Raw genomic sequence first — 14,305 nt, forward strand, 5'->3', positions numbered from 1 at the left:
AGATAATCCTCCTGAAAATGATTGCAATCACACATTCTTTGGGATTATTATCTTCATTTATTTTGCGTGCAATGAAAAAACACAAAAGAGAATGAAACAAAAATCAAACCATTGATCATTTCACACAAAACTCCAAAAATGGGCCAGACAAAAGTATTGGCACCCTTAGCCTAATACTTGGCTGCACAACTTTTAGCCAAAATAACTGAACAACCGCTTCCGGTTCCATCAATGAGTTTCTTACAATGCTCTGCTGGAATTTTAGACAATTCTTCTTTGGCAAACTGCTCCAGGTCCTGAGAGTTGAAGGGGGCCTTCTCCAAACTGCCATTGTGAGATTTCTCCACAGGTCTTCTATGGGGTTCAGGTCTGGACTCATTGCTGGCCACTTTAGTAGTCTCCAGTGCTTTCTCTCAAACCATTTTCTAGTGCTTTTTGAAGTGTGTTTTGGGTCATTGTCCTGCTGGAAGACCCATGACCTCTGAGGGAAACCCAGCTTTCTCACACTGGGCCCTACATTATGCTGCAAAATGTGTTGGTAGTCTTCAGACTTCATAATGCCATGCACACGGTCAAGCAGTCCAGTGCCAGAGGCAGCAAAGCAACCCCAAAACATCAGGGAACCTCCGTCATGTTTGACTGTAGGGACCGTGTTCTTTTCTTTGAATGCCTCTTTTTTTTCCTGTAAACTCTATGTTGATGGCTTTTCCCAAAAAGCTCTACTTTTGTCTCATCTGACCAGAGAACATTCTTCCAAAACGTTTTAGGCTTTCTCAGGTACGTTTTTGCAAACTCCAGCCTGGCTTTTTTTATGTCTCGGGGTAAGAAGTGGGGTCTTCCTGGGTATCCTACCATACAGTCCCTTTTCATTCAGACGCTGACGGATAGTACAGGTTGACACTGCTGTACCCAGGGACTGCAGGGCAGCTTGAACTTGTTTGGATGTAAAGGGGGATTTACATGCTACAATATTGTCGCGGGCGGAGGAGGGGACGCTGCGCTCTCCCACTGCTCGGGTCCGGCTGCCGCTGCTGCTGCGGCTGCTGCTGCTCGGTGGTGGCTCGAGCGGTGGGCCGGATCCCGGGGACTCGAGCGGCGCTCCTCGCCCGTGAGTGAAAAGGGGATTTTGATTGTGGGGGTTTTGATTATTGTCCGTGACGCCACCCACGGTTGTGGTGATATTGGTGACACCACCACTGCTCTGGACGGGGATCCCGGGAGCGGTGACAGGGAGCAGCTTTGTTATTTCTCCCCTCTGTGGGTAGGGGGTTGGTTGTCCCGGGGCCCGGTGATGGGGGTAGGGATGGATGGCAGGCGGGTTACAGGGCCTGGTGAGGTGCAGGGTCGCGGGGGCAGCGCTGTGCCGCACGGCACGGTGGTACTCACTCAGCCAATGATGAAGACACAGTTCTCGGTAAAACACACGGCTGGATGGACGGGTCCCACAGACGGCTGCGGTGTTGTTTTCTCCCGGCAGGTTGGTGGTGACTGCCTTTCCCTGCACCTAAGTAGTTTGTATGGTTCCAATGGGTTCCCACCGGTAACCCGCTCCCCGGCTTGGATATGGGCCGGAGGAGCCCCTTTTGCCCGCAGGCGCTGGCCCTGAGAAACGGTTGCCTTGGCGGTGGCGGTGTCTCCCTCACTTGGTTGGACTGTTGCCTTCTGTCGGGACTTGGCTGTTGGGAAACCCAGGAGGTTCCCTTCACTAACGAATTTGTCAAATTCACGGCGACTCCTAGCCTTGCCGGGGTCCGTAAGCCCCTGCCAGATGGTGCTGACTTCTCTTTGCGTACCGACCCGGTACCGCCGGGCCACCGCCCGTCCACGGTCCTCACGGTAGACTCCGATAGGCCACTCCTGCAGACGGTCACCACCGTCTGCCAACCTTGCTGATCTGTCCGGGCCACACACCCGGACCAACTTCAGGCTGCTCTTTTACTACTTTCCTCCTTCCACTTTCACTTCTCCAACTGTCTTCACTCCTCTCCAAAACTAATCTGCCTGGTTTTCCCGCCTCCAGGATTGTGAACTCCTCGGTGGGCGGGACCAACCGCCTGGCCCACCCCCTGGTGTGAACATCAGCCCCTGGAGGAAGGCAACAAGGGTTTTGTGTCTGACTTCGGTGTGCCTGCTGGGAGTGTGGGGTGTTGTGGTTGTTGTTCTCTGTGGCCCCTGGCTTGTCCAGGGCGCCACATTCCCCCTTAGTTAAATGCAGACCGTCCGCGGGCTGCCCGTCCATCACCGGTTTTATTTTCACCAACTGAAAAATAGAAAAACGGTAACACACATACAAGTATAATAACATCTTCCCACATCGGGAGGTACTCTTACTTTAACGTTACGGTTACGGCTTCCGCGCTCTCCCACCCAAGCAACCTGGCCCTGATGGTGCCCCTAAGCAACAGGCAGCACCCCTTGACCCCAGTCCAGCACAAGTTGCCCGAGCGGGTTCTGTCCTTTTCAGGGGACCCACGTCCATGGGGAACCCCTGAAACCCCCAGAGGATCGCCACCGGTTCCGGTGGTGGCTGGGCCCCAGACTGCTCCACTGCGGGCCCTTCCTCCAATCTGCCTCTCCGGAGGCGGTAACGGTAGAAGCCACAACATTTTTATTTACATGCCACTAGTTTGTGGTTGCCCTGCAAGTTCTCGGGCCTGTTCATAAGGAGTTCCTTATGCAAAATGGTGAAGGGGGTCCCAACGGGGACCAGTTGCCGGCAACGACCGGTTTCAATCAGCAGCAAATCAGGGCTTCAATCAGGTGAACAACAGTGCTTCGTAGCCAACGGGCTACCACAAACAAAACTGTAGGATCCCAACGGAGACTTGCCGTAGGGTCCCGACGGGGACCGTCAGCTGGGTCCCAGGGGCCATTCACAACACCTGGCTCCGGTACAACTTCCTCCTGCAGCTTTCCCACAGTCCACCATCAAACAGCACGAGCCCCCAACACCACCCACACACAGGGGTGACACTGTCCCACAGGACTCCATTTTCAGCTGCCGATGATGTGGGTACGACTGCTCCTCCAACCGGACTCCTTAGCCTTGAGGGCTGTCTGGAATGTCAGCAGAGTCCCAATGGGGACCGACAGCAAGGTAACCGGGAACCGCTGACCTTGAGGTGGCTACCACCGCAGGGGGTCGGCCCACTCAGGGACCGGGCGGTACATTGGGTTCTCTTTCCATTGGCAATTCAGCCCAGAACCACTGACGGCCGTTAGGAACGGTGGCGGGGGCAGGGTACTCGGGACCCCCTCCTCCATCAATGGCATTCTTACTGGGCCTCCAACCGCGATGCCGGTCCCCGGCTCCCACTCAATCAGGGGTGGTTCTGGAGTTTGGGTGGCCTGGTCGCGGTGCTGCACGGTTGCGGCAGCCCCTTGCTCACGGGCCCCTACTACGGCAACCATTCTGCGCATCTGCGCCTTCCAGTCCAGCAACTGCTGCAGGCTCTGCGCCCTCACCTTCAAGCAGAACCGACCCAGTTCCCATTGCAGCCACGCCGCGGTCCTGGCGGGGAGCTCACCCGGGCCGCAGTCTTCAAAAGCTACTCCTCCTCGGTTCCCCCAGAGCTTAGACGCCCCGGTGGCGGGTACTCCCGCGCTCCAGTTCGAGGACGCCGCCATTCCTCCATCCGCGTCCCCCTTAGTCTCTTTCCGGCTCCTCCTCTATAGGGGCGGGGTTTTGGCCTTCGCGCCTCTACTACTCGAGGAGACGCTTGAGCGGGAACTCTTCGCGCCCAAGATGGCGGCTTCGCAAATTTTTCGGCCGGACACCTCCGGCGGTCACACAAGGCGCACCTCCACCAGTCGATAGAACGGTAGGATCCTGTTCGTGACGCCAAGTTGTCGCGGGCGGAGGAGGGGACGCTGCGCTCTCCCACTGCTCGGGTCCGGCTGCCGCTGCTGCTGCGGCTGCTGCTGCTCGGTGGTGGCTCGAGTGGTGGGCCGGATCCCGGGGACTCGAGCGGCGCTCCTCGCCCGTGAGTGAAAAGGGGATTTTGATTGTGGGGGTTTTGATTATTGTCCGTGATGCCACCCACGGTTGTGGTGATATTGGTGACACCACTGCTGCTCTGGACGGGGATCCCAGGAGCGGTGACAGGGAGCAGCTTTGTTGTTATTTCTCCCCTCTGTGGGTAGGGGGTTGGTTGTCCCGGGGCCCGGTGATGGGGTAGGGATGGATGGCAGGCGGGTTACAGGGCCTGGTGAGGTGCAGGGTCGCGGGGGCAGCGCTGTGCCGCACGGCACGGTGGTACTCACTCAGCCAATGATGAAGACACAGTTCTCGGTAAAACACACGGCTGAATGGACGGGTCCCACAGACGGCTGCGGTGTTGTTTTCTCCCGGCAGGTTGGTGGTGACTGCCTTTCCCTGCACCTAAGTAGTTTGTACGGTTCCAATGGGTTCCCACTGGTAACCCGCTCCCCCGCTTGGATATGGGCCGGAGGAGCCCCTTTTGCCCGCAGGTGCTGGCCCTGAGAAACGGTTGCCTTGGCGGTGGCGATGTCTCCCTCACTTGGTTGGACTGTTGCCTTCTGTCGGGACTTGGCTGTTGGGAAACCCAGGAGGTTCCCTTCACTAACGAATTTGGCAAATTCACGGCGACTCCTAGCCTTGCCGGGGTCCGTAAGCCCCTGCCAGATGGTGCTGACTTCTCTTTGCGTACCGACCCGGTACCGCCGGGCCACCGCTTGTCCACGGTCCTCACGGTAGACTCCGATAGGCCACTCCTGCAGACGCTCAACGCCGTCTGCCAACCTTGCTGATCTGTCCGGGCCACACACCCGGACCAACTTCAGACTGCTCCTTTACTACTTTCCTCCTTCCACTTTCACTTCTCCAACTGTCCTCACTCCTCTCCAAAACTAATCTGCCTGGTTTTCCCGCCTCCAGGACTGTGAACTCCTCGGTGGGCGGGACCAACCGCCTGGCCCACCCCCTGGTGTGATCATCAGCCCCTGGAGGAAGGCAACAAGGGTTTTGTGTCTGACTTCGGTGTGTCTGCTGGGAGTGTGGGGTGTGTGGGTGTTGTGCTCTGTGGCCCCTGGCTTGTCCAGGGCGCCACAATATCGTTAATGTTTTATTGTCGGGGTCACGTTGTTAGTGACGCACATCCGGCGTCATTAACAGTATTGCAGCGTGTGACACTAACCAGCGACCTTAAACGTCCTCCAAAGTGGTGAAAATCGTTCACCATGGAGAGGTCGTCCTAAAACCAAAAATTGCTAATGGTTGTTTATCGATGTTGTTCCTCGTTCCTGCGGCAGCGCACAACGCTGTGTGTGACACCGCAGGAGCGAGGAACGTCTCCTTACCTGCGTCCCGCCCGCAATGAGGAAGGAAGTAGGTGGGCGGGATGTTCGTCCCACTCATCTCCGCCCCTTCGCTTTAATTGGCCGGCCGCTTAGTGACATCGCGGTAACGTCGCCGTGACGCCGAACGCACCTCCCCCTTGAGGGAGGGAGTGTTTGGCAGTCACAGCAACGTCGCTGACCAGGTAAGTGCGTGTGACGCTGCCATAGCGATAATGTTTGCTGCGGCAGCGATCACACAATATCGCATGCACGATGGGGGCGGGTGCTTTTGCGTACGATATCGCTAGCAATTGCTAGAAACATCGTAGCGTGTAAAGCCTGCTTTAGTCGAGGTTCTTTATCCACCATCCGCACAATCTTGCGTTGAAATCTCTCGTCAATTTTGCTTTTCCTTCCACATCTAGGGAGGTTAGCCACAGTGCCATGGGCTTTAGGGGATGTGTGCACGTGTGCGTATTGCATGCAGTTACGCTGCGTTCTGCACTGCAGCGTAACTGCATGTGTCCTGCGTCCCCTGCACAATCTATGGAGATTGTGCAGGAGCCGTGCGCACGTGGCATATTAGAACGCAGCGCTTCGGCTGCTGCCCAAATCGCTGCGTTCTAAGAAGTGACATGTCACTTCTTCCTTGTGGTCTGCATGCTGTCTATAGGGAGAGGCGGCATGCAGAGCGCACGAATCTGTCGGCACCATGCGCTTCAGAACGGAGCTTTTCAACTGCGCTCTGAAGCGCACCTTAAGGCTATGTTCACACACTGCGTTTTTTACCTGCGTTTTGGGTCCGTTTTTGCTGCAGAAATTTCTTGAGAAATTCTTGTAACCTTTCTGCAGACATTCCCCAGCAAAACCTATGGCAAAAAAAATTAGCTGTGCACACACTGCGTTTTTTTCTTAAGAAAATCTACTGAAAGAATTTTCTTAAGAAAAAGAATGAGCATGTCACTTCTTTTCTGCAGCTAACTGCGTTTTTTGCCATAGATAATTGGCACAATAATGCAGGGAGCAACCAGCGGTAAAAACGCACCAAAAACGCACCGAAAACGCACCAAAAACGCACCGAAAACGCGGCAAAAACGCAGGTGCGTTTTTAATGCGTTTTTTAATGCAGGTGCACTAATCCTTCACTCTTAAGAAATTTCTTAAGAAATTTCTTAAGAAAAATCATTTTTCTAGTGTGAACATAGCCTTAAGGTGTGGTGCAGAGCGCACACGTGCGCACATAGCCTTACACTTCTTGATGACACTGTGCACCGTAGACACAGGAATTTTCAGGTCTTTGGAGAGGGACTTGTAGCCTTGAGATTGCTCATGCTTCCTCACAATTTGGATTCTCAGGTCCTCAGACAGTTCTTTGGTCTTCTTGCTTTTCTCCATGCTCAATGTGGTGCACACAAGGACACAGGACAGAGGCTGAGACAACTTTACTCCATGTCACCTGCTGCAAGTATGATTTATTATTGCCAGCACCTGTTAGGTGCCACAGGTAAGTTACAGGCGCTGTTATTACACAAATTACAGAAGCAGCACAGGATTATTCACACAGTGCCAATACTTTTGTCCACCCCCTTTTTTATGTTTGGTGTAGAATTATATCCAATTTGGCTTTATGACAATTTTATTTATTTTTTTTTTTCATTGAAGACAAAATAAATTAAGATAATATCAAAGAATTTGTGATTGCAATCATTTTCAGGAAGAAACTGAGTATTATCTGACAGAATTGCAGGGGTGCCAATACTTTTGGCCAGCACTGTATGTCGTGTCAGAACCATAGAAGCCGGGTTCACACGTAGTGTATATGTCGTGTCAGTGTCACGGGCGGAGGAGGGGACGCTGCGCTCTCCCACTGCTCGGGTCCGGCTGCTGCTGCTCGGTGGTGGCTCGAGCGGTGGGCTGGATCCCGGGGACTCGAGTGCCGCTCCTCGCCCATGAGTGAAAAGGGGATTTTGATGGTGGGGGTTTTGATTATTGTCCGTGACGCCACCCACGGTTGTGGTGATATTGGTGACACCACCGCTGCTCTAGACGGGGATCCCGGGAGCGGTGACAGGGAGCAGCTTTGTTGTTAGTTCTCCCCTCCGTGGGTAGGGGGTTGGTTGTCCCGGGGCCCGGTGATGGGGGTAGGGATGGATGACAGGCGGGTTACGGGGCCTGGTGAGGTGCAGGGTCGCGGGGGGGGGGGCAGCGCTGTGCCGCACGGCACGGTGGTACTCACTCAGCCACTGATGAGGACACAGTTCTCGGTAAAACACACGGCTGGATGGACGGGTCCCACAGGCGGCTGCGGTGTTGTTTCTCCCGGCAGGTTGATGGTGACTGCCTTTCCCTGCACCTAGATACGGTAGATGGTTCCAATGGGTTCCCACCGGTAACCCGCTCCCCAGCTTGGATATGGGCCGGAGGAGCCCCTTTTGCCCGCAGGCTCTGGCCCTGAGAAACGGTTGCCTTGGCGGTGGCGGTGTCTCCCTCTCTTGGTTGGACTGTTGCCTTCTGTCGGGACTTGGCTGTTGGGAAACCCAGGAGGTTCCCTTCACTAACAAGTTCGGCAAATTCACGGCGACTCCTAGCCTTGCCGGGGTCCGTAAGCCCCTGCCAGATGGTGCTGGCTTCTCTTTGCGTACCGGTCCGGTACCGCCGGGCCACCGCCCGTCCACGGTCTTCACGGTAAGCTCTGATAGGCCACTCCTGCAGACGGTCACCACTGTCTGCCAACCTAGCTGATCCGTCCGGGCCACACACCCGGATCACTTTCTGTCTGCTCAACTGCTACTTTCCTCCTTCCACTTCCACCTCCAACTCTAATCTGACTGCTTTTCCCGCCTCCAGGACTGTGAACTCCTCGGTGAGCGGGACCAACCGCCTGGCCCACCCCCTGATGTGATCATCAGCCCCTGGAGGAAGGCAACAAGGGTTTTGTGTCTGACTTCGGTGTGCCTGACCGGGAGTGTTGGTGTTGTGCTCTGTGGCCCCTGGCTTGTCCAGGGCGCCACATTCCCCCTTAGTTAAATGCAGACCGTCCGCGGGCTGCCCGTCCATCACCGGTTTTATTTTCACAACTGAAAAATATAGAAAACTGTAACACACATACAAGTATAATAACATCTTCCCACAGCGGGAGGTACTCTTATTTAAACGTTACGAAACGGTTACGGCTTCCGCTCTCTCCCACCCAAGCAACCTGGCCCTGATGCTGCCCCTAAGCAAACAGGCAGCACCCCTTGACCCCAGTCCAGCACAAGTTGCCCGAGCGGGTTCTGTCCTTTTCAGGGGACCCACGTGCATGGGGAGCCCCTGAAACCCCCAGAGGATCGCCACCGGTTCCGGTGGTGGCTGGGCCCCAGCCTGCTCCACTGCGGGCCCTTCCTCCAATCTGCCTAACGGTAGAAGCCACAACAACATATTTATTTACATGCCACAAGTTTGTGGTTGCCCTGCTAGTTCTCGGGCCTGTTCATAAGGAGTTCCTTATGCAAAATGGTGAAGGGGGTCCCAACGGGGACCAGTTGCCGGCAACGACCGGTTCCAATCAGCAGCAAATCAGATAAATCTTCGGTGAATCATTCTTTTCCATTTTCAAAACTGTAAACAGCACTCTAGTGGTCCCAACGGGGACAACTTGCAGCGGAGCTCCGCTGACTCTGGAGCGGCTACCACCGCAGGGGGTCGGCCCACTCGGGGACCGGTCGGTACATCGGGTTCTCCTTCCACAGGCAGTTCAGCCCAGAACCACTGACGGCCGTTAAGAACGGTGGCGGGGGCAGCGTGGTCGGAACCCCCTCCTCCATCAGCGACATTCTCTCTGGGCCTCCGGCTGCGGTACCGGCCCCCGGCTCCCATGCAATCAGGGCTGGTTTTGGGGTTTGTGTGGACTTGCTCACGGGCGCCCACTACGGCAACCATCCTGCGCATCTCCGACTTCCAGTCCAGCAGCTTCTGCAGGTTCTGCGCCCTCACCTTCAAGCAGAACCGGCCCAGCTCCCGCTCCAGCCACGCAGCGGTCCCGGCGGGGAGCTCACCCGGGCCGCAGTCTTCAAAGGCTACTCCCCCTCGGCTCCCCCAGAGCTTGGACGCTCCGGTAGCGGGCACTCCCGCGCTCCAATTCGAGGACGCCGCCATTTCTCTATCCGCGTCCCCCTTAGTCTCTTTCCGGCTCCTCCTCTATAGGGGCGGGGTTTTGGCCTTCGCGCCTCCACTACTCGAGGAGACGCTCGAGCGGGAATTTTTCGCGCCCAAGATGGCGGCTTTTCAAATTTTTCCGGCCGGACACCTCCGGCGGTCACAAGGCGCACCTCTACCGGACGGCAGAGCGGTAAGATCCTGTTCGTGACGCCAAGTTGTCGCGGGCGGAGGAGGGAACGCTGCGCTCTCCCACTGCTCGGGTCCGGCTGCTGCTGCTGCTGATCGGTGGTGGCTGCTCGGTGTGTTGGTGTTGTTCTCTGTGGCCCCTGGCTTGTTCAGGGCGCCACATCAGAATCGTAGAAGCCGGGTTCACACGTACTGTATATGTCGTGTCAGAACCATAGAAGCCGGGTTCACACGTAGTGTATATGTCGTGTCAGAACCGTAGAAGCCGGGTTCACACGTACTGTATATGTCGTGTCAGAACCGTAGAAGCCGGGTTCACACGTACTGTATATGTCGTGTCAGAACCGTAGAAGCCGGGTTCACACGTACTGTATATGTCGTGTCAGAACCATAGAAGCCGGGTTCACACGTACGGTATATGTCGTGTCAGAACCGTAGAAGCCGGGTTCACACGTACGGTATATGTCGTGTCAGAACCGTAGAAGCCGGGTTCACACGTACTGTATATGTCGTGTCAGAACCGTAGAAGCCGGGTTCACACGTACTGTATATGTCGTGTCAGAACCGTAGAAGCCGGGTTCACACGTACTGTATATGTCGTGTCAGAACCATAGAAGCCGGGTTCACACGTAGTGTATATGTCGTGTCAGAACCGTAGAAGCCGGGTTCACACGTACTGTATATGTCGTGTCAGAACCGTAGAAGCCGGGTTCACACGTACTGTATATGTCGTGTCAGAACCGTAGAAGCCGGGTTCACACGTACTGTATATGTCCTGTTTTTCGCTGCGTTTTTTGAGCAGATTCGCTGCTTGTGACAATCCATGAAATGTTCTTGTGTTTCCATAAAAAGCTCCTTCGTCATTAACCGTCTAAAGACATTGCTGAAATTTGCATTTTTTGTTGCTTCATTTTTTTCAATACAACTATTTTGGAAGCCTGAAAAAATGTAAATATAAACACAAAAAATGCAGTAAATTTATAAGTGTAGAATGAAGCTTTTTTGTATTAAAATAAATTGCCAAAATTAAAATTGAGTCTTTACCAATATATATCAAATAAAGGGGAAAATGCAGCAAAATAAACTCATCACAAAAACCATCCGAGAAGAAGCAGAAAACAGGCAGAAGGGAAAACGGCAACTACGCTTCATGTGAACACGGCCTAATAGTGACCTAGAGGGAGTAACACAGTAACATACTGCGATAATAATGTAGCACCCACGGGGCAAGGGGTTAAATACTCGTCGCCGGGCCGGTGATGTCAGGTCTGGGCATGTCACAGGTGGCCCTACCCGGCTTCGTGGCCCCGAGGTGTACAATAAAGAAGGGGGTGATGATAATGGTGGAGGTTGATTTCATGACGCCACCTGTGGTACGCGGCCAGGGAATTAGCCGCCGCTGCTGCTGCTGTCCTCCAGGGCGGATGGTCGTAGCAGCAAAGATGTTTCTGCTCCCCACAGGTGGAGCGGGCCCCGGGGAGGATGATGAGGGGAGTAGTAATAGCAGGCGCCGGCAAGGACTGGTGAACACAGTTTCTGGGGGCTCAAGGTTCTCTTTACTTACAGTCTTGGTTTACCCAGGAGATGCCGGTCACCGCCATGATGGGCCCCAGTCGATCCAGGATCCGTTGGAGGTCAGAACCGGTACAGTGAACGTTGGGCCCTTCCTCCTTGTGCCTTTAGAGATGGATCTCCGTGGCCTGAAGCTTCTTGGGGACCCCGATTCTTGAAAAATGTTACTCCCGTTCTGTATGCAGGTGCCGCGGGTCCGCAATGAGGCCGGACATAAATCACGACCCCGGGCCCTATGTAGCACTGTGCTCCGAGAACTGTGGGGGCCGAAGGGACATGCAATCCCCCTGGTCTGCAGATTTTGGTGGACAACCTGAAGTATAATCCACCCTATGATTCTGCACCCTGCACTGCGCCGGTCCGGAGGGAGCAATGAAGCTCCCCCCTTGGCGAGCGTATTGACTGCTGCGTCCCACCAAAGCCACTGGTAAAACACGATGTGGAGACACGGGGGTCAGTGGGTGCTCTCGTCCTCTGGCCCGGCCGCCTTTAGAAAGACAGCATGGTCCAGGGCTCATCCCAACTGAACACCCGACCTCCTTAACCGTGGGCGTAACACTACTCAGACAACACAGGGTGAGGGAACCACAATATTAAGACTTTATTGGATCCCCAAACAATTAACGGCACATAACACATAACCAGCAAAACACACAAATGTAACAGGCAACAGAGTCTCACCCTTCCGCTGGCTCACCAGGGATTAGAATGTCCGTGCCTCAGAGCTTCCAGGGCCACTTACTCCAATCCAGCAGCACCTGGCTTTTGGTGGGCACCCACCGAGAATGGAATAACGGCAGATTTAGGAAGCTGTGTGAGGTCTGCAAAGTCTGTACCAGGTGACTGGATTGTCCCAAGCTGGATTCCTTCCTTAAGTAGTCTCTGGTATCACAGCCGAATCCTTGCATTCAATGCTGAAGTCCATGTAGTGTTATAATCCAGTTTCAGCTATGGCTTGCTAATCGGATCCGCAGGTCCTAGATTGGTGGCATGTAGCAAGAGTCTCCCTAGGCAATGGACAGTCCTCCTCCTTATACCCCTGATCTCTCCATTCAGACCATTGGGGTCTTCACGATTGGTGGATAAGACTGGGCTCTTATTGGCTAGATTTCAAACTGTATACAGAATATCCCAGTAATAATGGTCAATGGCAGAGACAGCTAAGGTACATCGCATCCAGCAAAGACATCGTAATACAATGGGTGTCTGGCCTTCAGTGGCCAAAACAATTACTAGAGTCAACAAAAACTTCAATACTAAACTTCCAAGAGTCTTGTAGAACAATGAGGGATTATCCCCAATCTATAAACAAACTGTCTTCATGTCTGGCTGAATTTTAAGAAAGTTAACCCATGCTAGGCACTGAGTGTCCATGTCGTCACATTCCTCCCCCTTCTTAATATTAGCCAGACATGATAGGTTTCCGATCATCCTTCTCCTCTTGAGGGCATTGTCCTTTTTAATGGTGAGGTCAGCAACAGAGGCTTGCATCTATACACCTCCCCCTGATTACCTCCCCCAGGTTGAGCAGTCATATTGCCGACAAGCACTAAGGTGGGGTCCATGAGTTGGGCTTGCATAAATTTCTATTAATCTTCCCCCAGTCAATAGCCACAGTGTGGTTAGGCTTAATCACGGTTTTTGGCTCAGAAGTGGATGATGGAGGCTGGGAATGTGAATTATCCTTGGAAAAGATATTAAAAAGATCCACATCAGGTTCCTGCTTGGCTTGGAAGTGGGTGATGGCTGCTACAAACTGACTGGATAGTTCTTGTGCTAGGTGATACTCCAAAATAACTGGTGTGAGCAGGTAATTCACAAGCCCCACTTCCCTCTGGGTGGTATCCGAAACAACAGGCTTGGTGGGGCCATCCATGAACCCCACTTCAATTTCCTCCTGGTTAGTCCCCGAAATAACAGAAGTGGGGAGACCATCCATGAGCCCTACATCAACTTCATCCTGGTTAGTCCCCGAAATAACTGGTGTGGGGAGGCTGTCCATAAGCTCCATATGGACCTCTTCCTGGTCAGACCCCAAAATAACTGGTGTGCGGAGGCTGTCCACAAGTCTCACATCAACCTCTCCCTGGTCATTTCCCAAAATAACTGGTGTGGGGACGGTGTCCATAAGCTCCGCCTCGACCTCTCCCTGGTCAGACTCCAAAATAACAGGTGTGGGGATGCTGATCATAAGCTCCCCGTCAGCCTTGCTCTGGTCAGTCTCCATAATGACCGGTATGGGGAGGCTGTTCACAAGCCCCACATCGATCGCTTCCTGGTCATTTCCCAAAATAACTGGTGTGGGGACGCTGTCCATAAACTCCACCGTGACCTCTCCCTTGTCGGTCCTTAGGTCCAACTGCACACATGCCAGAGGGACGTCTGAGCGCTGGCCCTCAGCCAGGGAGATGGATAATTGGGAATCTGGTAAAGGGTCTTCTGGGGAAACAATAACTGGGCTTACCAGGGTAATGGAGGAACCAGTGTCTCGTAGTCCCTGGCTCTGCATGTCACAGACCTTGACCGGCTGAGCTGGCAGATGGGCTCCAAGCATGCGGCCTCGGTTTTGGAGACAATCTTTATCTATATGTCCATGGCGCCCACATGTATAACAGCGCCATAGATTGGGCAAGTCACAGGCCCTGTTTGTAGACCTTGTTTTTGGCGCAGTTTCTGCTGGGTAGCAGGACCATCCTTCTCGACCGGCTGGTGGTAGCAGTACGGCAGCTGGAACCGCATAAACAAATTCCAGAACACAAGCCCTCTCTTCTCTTGAGGATTTAGGCCCCAATGCAGCCAACAACTCTGTGGCTCGGGCCAGTTGGGACCAAGTTGATTCCCGATTGTCACTAGATCCATGATGTGGCACATAGTTTAAATCCTCTGGGTCAATATCGGCGGGATCCTCATCGTCCTTGCATCATTCTGGGCATCCCAACGGAGTAATTTTCGGATCAAGTCCGACCGAGTGTCAGCGTTCCTGTAGACAATTTTTCGCCTCTGGCACAGATCCTGTAGCATCCATTTTCTGCTGCGGTCGTAACTCCTCTCTTGTCCTTGGCCCATGGCTGAGCTGGTGGGGTTGGACATGGCAGCGTCCGAAACCTGA

Source organism: Anomaloglossus baeobatrachus, chromosome 5 (genome assembly GCF_048569485.1).
Source record: "Anomaloglossus baeobatrachus isolate aAnoBae1 chromosome 5, aAnoBae1.hap1, whole genome shotgun sequence".
NCBI classification, from domain to species: Eukaryota; Metazoa; Chordata; class Amphibia; order Anura; family Aromobatidae; genus Anomaloglossus; species Anomaloglossus baeobatrachus.